Source organism: Hemibagrus wyckioides, linkage group LG07 (assembly GCF_019097595.1).
Source record: "Hemibagrus wyckioides isolate EC202008001 linkage group LG07, SWU_Hwy_1.0, whole genome shotgun sequence".
NCBI lineage: Eukaryota > Metazoa > Chordata > Actinopteri > Siluriformes > Bagridae > Hemibagrus > Hemibagrus wyckioides.
Genome location: NC_080716.1, coordinates 5,414,112 through 5,426,158, shown reverse-complemented (window position 1 = coordinate 5,426,158; position 12,047 = coordinate 5,414,112). Strand labels below are relative to the sequence as shown.

Sequence of the window (12,047 nt, the reverse complement as noted above, 5' to 3'; positions counted from 1 at the left end):
CACACACACACACTCAGTAATCACATACACACACACACTCAGTAATCACATACACACACACACACACACTCAGTAATCACATACACACTCAGTTATCACATACACACACAGACACTCAGTAATCACACACATACACTCAGTAATCACATACACACACACACAGACACTCAGTAATCACATACACACTCAGTTATCACATACACACACACAGACACTCAGTAATCACACACATACACTCAGTAATCACATACACACACACACACAGACACTCAGTAATCACATACACACACACACACTCAGTAATCACATACACACACACACACACTCAGTAATCACATACACACACACACACTCAGTAATCACATACACACACACACACACAGACACTCAGTAATCACATACACACACACACACTCAGTAATCACATACACACACACACACACTCAGTAATCACATACAGACACACACACACAGTAATCACATACAGACACACACACACAGTAATCACATACACACACTCAGTAATCACAGACACACACACACAGTAATCACATACAGACACACACACACAGTAATCACATACACACACTCAGTAATCACATACAGACACACACACACAGTAATCACATACACACACACAGTAATCACATACACACACACAGACACTCAGTAATCACATACACACACACAGACACTCAGTAATCACATACACACACACTCAGTAATCACATACACACACACAGACACTCAGTAATCACATACACACACACTCAGTAATCACATACACACACACACACAGACACTCAGTAATCACACACACACACTCAGTAATCACACACACACACACACACTCAGTAATCACATACACACACACAGACACTCAGTAATCACATACACACACACACAGACACTTAGTAATCACGTACACACACACACACTCAGTAATCACATACACACACACACACTCAGTAATCATACACACACACACACACTCAGTAATCACATACACACACACACACAGACACTCAGTAATCACACACACACACTCAGTAATCACACACACACACACACTCAGTAATCACATACAGACACACACACACACACTCAGTAATCACATACACACACACACACAGACACTTAGTAATCACGTACACACACACACACACACTCAGTAATCACATACACACACACTCAGTAATCACATACACACACACACACTCAGTAATCATACACACACACACACACTCAGTAATCACATACACACACACACATACACACTCAGTAATCACATACACACACACACACACACACTCAGTAATCACATACACACACACACACACACTCAGTAATCACACAGACACACACACACTCAGTAATCACACACACAGACACTCAGTAATCACACACACACTCAGTAATAACATACACACACACACTCAGTAATCACACACACACACACACACTCAGTAATCACACACACACACTCAGTAATCACACACACACACTCAGTAATAACAGACACACACACACTCAGTAATCACACACACACACACTCAGTAATCACACACACACACACACTCAGTAATCACACACACACACACTCAGTAATCACACACACACACACTCAGTAATCACACACACACACACTCAGTAATCACACACACACTCAGTAATCACACACACACACTCAGTAATCACACACACACACACTCAGTAATCACACACACACACTCAGTAATCACACACACACACACTCAGTAATCACATACACACACACACACACTCAGTAATCACACAGACACACACACACTCAGTAATCACACACACAGACACTCAGTAATCACACACACACACTCAGTAATCACACACACACACTCAGTAATAACAGACACACACACACTCAGTAATCACACACACACACACTCAGTAATCACACACACACACACACACTCAGTAATCACACACACACACTCAGTAATCACACACACACACACACACTCAGTAATCACACACACACACTCAGTAATCACACACACACACACACTCAGTAATCACACACACACACACTCAGTAATCACACACACACACACTCAGTAATCACACACACACACACTCAGTAATCACACACACACACTCAGTAATCACACACACACACACTCAGTAATCACACACACACACACTCAGTAATCACACACACACACACTCAGTAATCACACACACACACACTCAGTAATCACACACACACACTCAGTAATCACACACACACACACTCAGTAATCACACACACACACACTCAGTAATCACATACAGACACACACACTCAGTAATCACATACAGACACACACTCAGTAATCACACACACACACACACACACACTCAGTAATCACACACACACACACACACAGTAATCACATACAGACAGACACACACACACTCAGTAATCACACACACACACACACACACTCAGTAATCACAGACACACACACACACACAGACACTCAGTAATCACATACACACACACACTCAGTAATCACACACACACACACACTCAGTAATCACACACACACACATACTCAGTAATCACATACACACACACAGACACAGTAATCACATACACACACACAGATACTTAGTAATCACGTACACACACACACACACTCAGTAATCACATACACACACACACACTCAGTAATCATACACACACACACACACACACACTCAGTAATCACATACACACACACACTCAGTAATCACACACACACACACACACACACTCAGTAATCACACACACACACACTCAGTAATCACACACACACACTCAGTAATCACACACACACACTCAGTAATCACACACACACACACTCAGTAATCACACACACACACACTCAGTAATCACACACACACACACTCAGTAATCACACACACACACACTCAGTAATCACACACACACACACTCAGTAATCACACACACACACACTCAGTAATCACACACACACACTCAGTAATCACACACACACACACTCAGTAATCACATACACACACACACACACACTCAGTAATCACACACACAGACACTCAGTAATCACACACACACTCAGTAATAACATACACACACACACTCAGTAATCACACACACACACTCAGTAATCACACACACACACACACTCAGTAATCACACACACACACACACTCAGTAATCACACACACACACTCAGTAATAACAGACACACACACACTCAGTAATAACAGACACACACACACTCAGTAATCACACACACACACACTCAGTAATCACACACACACACACACTCAGTAATCACACACACACACTCAGTAATCACACACACACACTCAGTAATCACACACACACACACTCAGTAATCACACACACACACACTCAGTAATCACACACACACACTCAGTAATCACACACACACACTCAGTAATCACACACACACACACTCAGTAATCACACACACACACTCAGTAATCACACACACACACACTCAGTAATCACACACACACACACTCAGTAATCACACACACACACTCAGTAATCACACACACACACACTCAGTAATCACATACAGACACACACACTCAGTAATCACATACAGACACACACTCAGTAATCACACACACACACACACACACACTCAGTAATCACATACACACACACACACACTCAGTAATCACACACACACACTCAGTAATCACACACACACACACACACAGTAATCACATACAGACAGACACACACACACTCAGTAATCACACACACACACACACACTCAGTAATCACAGACACACACACACACACAGACACTCAGTAATCACATACACACACACACACACACACACTCAGTAATCACACACACACACACACTCAGTAATCACACACACACATACTCAGTAATCACATACACACACACAGACACTCAGTAATCACATACACACACACACACTCAGTAATCACATACACACACACAGACACTTAGTAATCACGTACACACACACACACACACACTCAGTAATCACATACACACACACACACTCAGTAATCATACACACACACACACACACACACTCAGTAATCACATACACACACACACACACACACACACACTCAGTAATCACACACACACACACTCAGTAATCACACACACACACACACACACTCAGTAATCACACACACACACACACACTCAGTAATCACACACACACACACTCAGTAATCACATACACACACAGACACACACACACTCAGTCATCACACACACACACACACTCAGTAATCACTCACACACACACACACTCAGTAATCACACACACACACACACACACTCAGTAATCACACACACACACACTCAGTAATCACATACACACACAGACACACACACACTCAGTAATCACACACACACACACTCAGTCATCACACACACACACACACACTCAGTAATCACACACACACACACACACACACTCAGTAATCACACACACACACTCAGTCATCACACACACACACACACACTCAGTAATCACATACACACACACACACACTCAGTAATCACACACACACACTCAGTAATCACACATACACATACACTCAGTAATCACATACACACACACACACACACACTCAGTAATCACATACAGACACACACTCAGTAATCACATACACACACACACACACACACTCAGTAATCACATACACACACACACTCAGTAATCACACACACACACACACACACTCAGTAATCACACACACACACACACACACACACACAGTAATCATACACACACACACACACACACTCAGTAATCACACACACACACACAGACACTCAGTAATCACATACAGACACACAGACACTTAGTAATCACGTACACACACACACACACACACTCAGTAATCACATACACACACACACACTCAGTAATCACACACACACACACTCAGTAATCACACACACACACACACTCAGTAATCACACACACTCAGTAATCACACACACACACTCAGTAATCACACACACTCAGTAATCACACACACACTCAGTAATCACACACACACACTCAGTAATCACACACACACTCAGTAATCACACACACACTCAGTAATCACACACACACACACGCTCAGTAATCACATACACACACAGACACACACACACTCAGTCATCACACACACACACACACTCAGTAATCACACACACACACACTCAGTAATCACACACACACACACACACACTCAGTAATCACACACACACACACTCAGTAATCACATACACACACACACACAGACACTCAGTAATCACATACAGACACACAGACACTTAGTAATCACGTACACACACACACACACACACTCAGTAATCACATACACACACACACACACAATAATCACACACACACACACACAATAATCACACACACACACTCAGAATGATCGCACACACACAATAATCACACACACACACTCAGAATGATCGCACACACACAATAATCACACACACACTCAGAATGATCGCACACACACAATAATCACACACACACACAATAATCACACACACACACAATAATCACACACACACACACTCAGTAATCACATACACACACAGACACACACACACTCAGTCATCACACACACACACACACTCAGTAATCACACACACACACACTCAGTAATCACATACACACACACAGACACTCAGTAATCACATACAGACACAAACTCAGTAATCACATACACACACACACACACACTCAGTAATCACATACACACATACACACACACACACACACACAGACACTCAGTAATCACACACACACACTCAGTAATCACACATATACACATACACTCAGTAATCACACACACACACACACACACACACACACTCAGTAATCACACACACATACACTCAGTAATCACACACACACACATACACTCAGTAATCACACACACACACACACACACTCAGTAATCACACACACACACACTCAGTAATCACACACACACACACTCAGTCATAACACACACACACACTCAGTCATCACACACACACACACTCAGTAATCACACACACACACACACACACTCAGTAATCACACACACACACACACACTCAGTAATCACACACACACACTCAGTCATCACACACACACACACACACTCAGTAATCACACACACACACACACACACACTCAGTAATCACACACACACACTCAGTCATCACACACACACACACACACTCAGTAATCACACACACACACTCAGTAATCACATACACACACACACACACTCAGTAATCACACACACACACTCAGTAATCACACATACACATACACTCAGTAATCACATACACACACACACACACACACACACTCAGTAATCACATACAGACACACACACACACACTCAGTAATCACATACACACACACACACACACACTCAGTAATCACATACACACACACACTCAGTAATCATACACACACACACTCACACACTCAGTAATCATACACACACACACACTCAGTAATCATACACACACACACACACACACTCAGTAAACACACACACACACACACACACTCAGTAATCACATACACACACACACACACTCAGTAATCACATACACACACACACACACACTCAGTAATCACACACAGACACACACACACTCAGTCATAACACACACACACACTCAGTCATAACACACACACACACTCAGTCATCACACACACACACACTCAGTAATCACACACACACACACACACACTCAGTAATCACACACACACACACACACTCAGTAATCACACACACACACTCAGTAATCACACACACACACACACTCAGTAATCACACACACACACACACAATCACACACACACACTCAGTAATCACATACAAACACACACACACACTCAGTAATCACACACACTTAGTAATCACATACACACACACACACTCAGTAATCACACACACACACTCAGTAATCACATACACACACACTCAGTAATCACATACACACACACACACACACACACACACTCAGTAATCACATACACACACACACACACACACACACTCAGTAATCACATACAGACACACACACACACACTCAGTAATCACATACACACACACACTCAGTAATCACATACACACACACACACACTCAGTAATCATACACACACACACACACACACTCAGTAATCATACACACACACACACTCAGTAATCATACACACACACACACACACACTCAGTAATCACACACACACACACAGACACTCAGTAATCACATACAGACACACACACACACACAGTAATCACATACACACACACAGACACTTAGTAATCACGTACACACACACACACACACACTCAGTAATCACATACACACACACACACTCAGTAATCACACACACACACACTCAGTAATCACACACACACACACACTCAGTAATCACACACACTCAGTAATCACACACACACACACTCAGTAATCACACACACACACTCAGTAATCACACACACTCAGTAATCACACACACACACACTCAGTAATCACACACACACACTCAGTAATCACACACACACACTCAGTAATCACACACACACTCAGTAATCACACACACACTCAGTAATCACACACACACACTCAGTAATCACACACACACACTCAGTAATCACATACAGACACACACACTCAGTAATCACACACACACACACGCTCAGTAATCACAGACACACACACACACTCAGTAATCACATACACACACACACACACACTCAGTAATCACACACACACACACACACTCAGTAATCACACACACACACACACACACACTCAGTAATCACACACACTCGGTAATCACACACACACACACACTCAGTAATCACATACACACACACACACACACACACTCAGTAATCACATACACACACACACAGTAATCACATACACACACACACACTCAGTAATCACAGACACACACACACACACACACACACACACACAGACACTCAGTAATCACATATACACACACACACACACACACACTCAGTAATCACATACACACACACACACAGACACTCAGTAATCACATACACACACACACACACAGACACTCAGTAATCACACACACACACACTCAGTAATCACACACACACACACACTTAGTAATCACACACACACAGACACTCAGTAATCACATATACACACACACACACACACTCAGTAATCACATACACACACACACAGACACTCAGTAATCACATACAGACACACACTCAGTAATCACATACACACACACACAGACACTCAGTAATCACACACACTCGGTAATCACACACACACACACTCAGTAATCACATACACACACACACACACACTCAGTAATCACACACACTCGGTAATCACACACACACACACACTCAGTAATCACATACACACACACACACACACACACTCAGTAATCACATACACACACACACACACACACAGTAATCACATACACACACACACACTCAGTAATCACACACACACACACACACACACAGTAATCACAGACACACACACACACTCAGTAATCACATACACACATACACACACACACACACAGACACTCAGTAATCACATACACACACACACACACAGACACTCAGTAATCACATACAGACACACACACACTTAGTAATCACATACACACACACACACACACACACACACTCAGTAATCACACACACACACTCAGTAATCACACACACACACTCAGTAATCACACACACACACACTCAGTAATCACACACACACACACTCAGTAATCACACACACACACACTCAGTAATCACACACACACACACACACACACTCAGTAATCACATACAAACACACACACACACTCAGTAATCACACACACACACTCAGTAATCACACACACACACTCAGTAATCACACACACATACACTCAGTAATCACACACACATACACTCAGTAATCACACACACACACACTCAGTAATCACATACAAACACACACACACACTCAGTAATCACACACACACACTCAGTAATCACACACACACACTCAGTAATCACACACACATACACTCAGTAATCACACACACATACACTCAGTAATCACACACACACTCAGTAATCACATACACTCAGTAATCACACACACTCAGTAATCACACACACATACACTCAGTAATCACACACACATACACTCAGTAATCACATACACTCAGTAATCACATACACTCAGTAATCACACACACACATACTCTCAGTAATCACACACACACACATACACTCAGTAATCACACACACACACTCAGTAATCACACCCATACACATACACTCAGTAATCACACACACACACACACATACCCTCAGTAATCACACACACACACACATACACTCAGTAATCACACACACACACACACACTCAGTAATCACACACACACACACACACTCAGTAATCACACACACACATACACTCAGTAATCATACACATACACTCAGTAATCACACACACACACTCAGTAATCACACACACACACATACACTCAGTAATCACACACACATACACTCAGTAATCACACACACACACTCAGTAATCACACACACACACTCAGTAATCACACACACACACTCAGTAATCACACACACACACACTCAGTAATCACACACACACACACTCAGTAATCACACACACACACTCAGTAATCACACACACACACTCAGTAATCACACACACACACTCAGTAATCACACATACACATACACTCAGTAATCACACATACACATACACTCAGTAATCACACACACACACACACTCAGTAATCACACACACACACACATACACTCAGTAATCACACACACACACACATACACTCAGTAATCACACATACACTCAGTAATCACACACACACACACTCAGTAATCACACCCATACACATACACTCAGTAATCTCACACACACACACACATACCCTCAGTAATCACACACACACACACATACACTCAGTAATCACACACACACACACACACTCAGTAATCACACACACACATACACTCAGTAATCACACCCATACACATACACTCAGTAATCACACACACACACACACACACTCAGTAATCACACACACACATACACTCAGTAATCACACCCATACACATACACTCAGTAATCACACACACACACACACACTCAGTAATCACACACACACACACTCAGTAATCACACACACAATAATCACACACACACACAATAATCACACACACACACACAATAATCACACACACACATACACTCAGTAATCACACATACACATACACTCAGTAATCACACACACACACACACTCAGTAATCACACACACACACACACTCAGTAATCACACACACACACACATACACTCAGTAATCACACACACACACACACTCAGTAATCACACACACACACATACACTCAGTAATCACACACACACACACACACTCAGTAATCACACACACACACACACACACTCAGTCATCACACACACACACACATACACTCAGTCATCACACACATACACTCAGTCATCACACACACACACTCAGTCATCACACACACACACACTCAGTCATCACACACACACACACTCAGTCATCACACACACACACACTCAGTCATCACACACACACACACTCAGTAATCACACACACACACACACACACTCAGTAATCACACACACACACACACACTCAGTAATCACACACACACACACACACTCAGTAATCACACACACACACACACACACTCAGTAATCACACACACACACACATACACTCAGTAATCACACACACACACTCAGTCATCACACACACACACACTCAGTAATCACACAGACACACACTCAGTAATCACACAGACACACACTCAGTAATCACACAGACACACACACACACTCAGTAATCACACACACACACACACTCAGTAATCACACACACACACATACACTCAGTCATCACACACACACACTCAGTCATCACACACACACACACTCAGTCATCACACACACACACACTCAGTAATCACACACACACACATACGCTCAGTAATCACACACACTCTCAGTAATCACACACACACACTCAGTAATCACACACACACACATACACTCAGTCATCACACACACACATACACTCAGTAATCACACACACACACACACATACACTCAGTCATCACACATACACAGATTCCTAAACACAGGGTTGCAGGTGTGTGAAGATGTAGGAGTAGGTGTGTAATAGTTAGTTAGTTAGTTAACTGGTTTATATTAGCCGGTTAATATATATCTCCCACAATGCACTGCGGCCAGGTTCTCGTACAAACCGACCTTTCTCAGGTGTAGAACCCTGATCCTTCACTTAGTGTGCAGAGATGTTGTTTTATGTTTCTCAAAATGAAAAATCTAATGAAAAGTAAATTGTGTGTAAAGTTGTTCAAGTTTTCTGAAAAACTGCGATAATTATCGACCATTCTGAACCGTTAGAAGAGTTTCCTCGACTTGAAGGCTGTGTGGAAGTTCCGCCTGCTTTCTGGGACTTGTAGTTCTTCAGCTCGTTGTCATCACACTTCCTGGTTGAGGACAGGACTTCATTTCCCATCATGCACTGGGGCTCCGACGAGCCGATGGACGGAATCCGTCTGCAGCAGAGTTTTGGTGGCTGTTCGAGTTTGAGGGAAACTTTTAGCAGGAGCGCGCGTGAAGGTTTTTAAACTTTATATTCTTTTGTGTTTTTATAAATTTACAGAGTTTATAAATCGCTGGAGACGATAAAGTGAGAGATAACATCTTTTCTCCAGTCTAAACTAGGTAGGGCCGGCAGTTCCGCTTCAACTCCGCTAACTCTCTCTCTTACACACACACACACACACACACACTCTGAGGTAAATAACGCTAGTTTAAAACGTTTCTCCTGAGACTGAACTAGACCTGTGTTGGAGTAAATGATCTTCTCCTGCAGCTCTTTTCAGTAAGAGAGAGAGTGTGT

The 12,047-nt window shown here is 42.5% G+C and overlaps 1 protein-coding gene across 3 annotated transcripts in view; it reads left to right on the top strand.

The window, feature by feature from the left end:
• The first annotated feature begins 11,616 nt into the window (after positions 1 to 11,616).
• pak2a (p21 protein (Cdc42/Rac)-activated kinase 2a) overlaps positions 11,617 to 12,047 on the top strand; it is a 47,576-nt gene continuing 47,145 nt past the window's right edge. For 2 of the 3 annotated variants that reach the window (XM_058395381.1, XM_058395377.1), the window contains exon 1: positions 11,617 to 11,764. The gene's annotated coding sequence lies outside the window, so the exon portion shown is untranslated. Of the gene's footprint in view, positions 11,870 to 12,047 lie in introns of all 3 variants that reach the window. The other variant, XM_058395379.1, reaches the window with a different exon arrangement.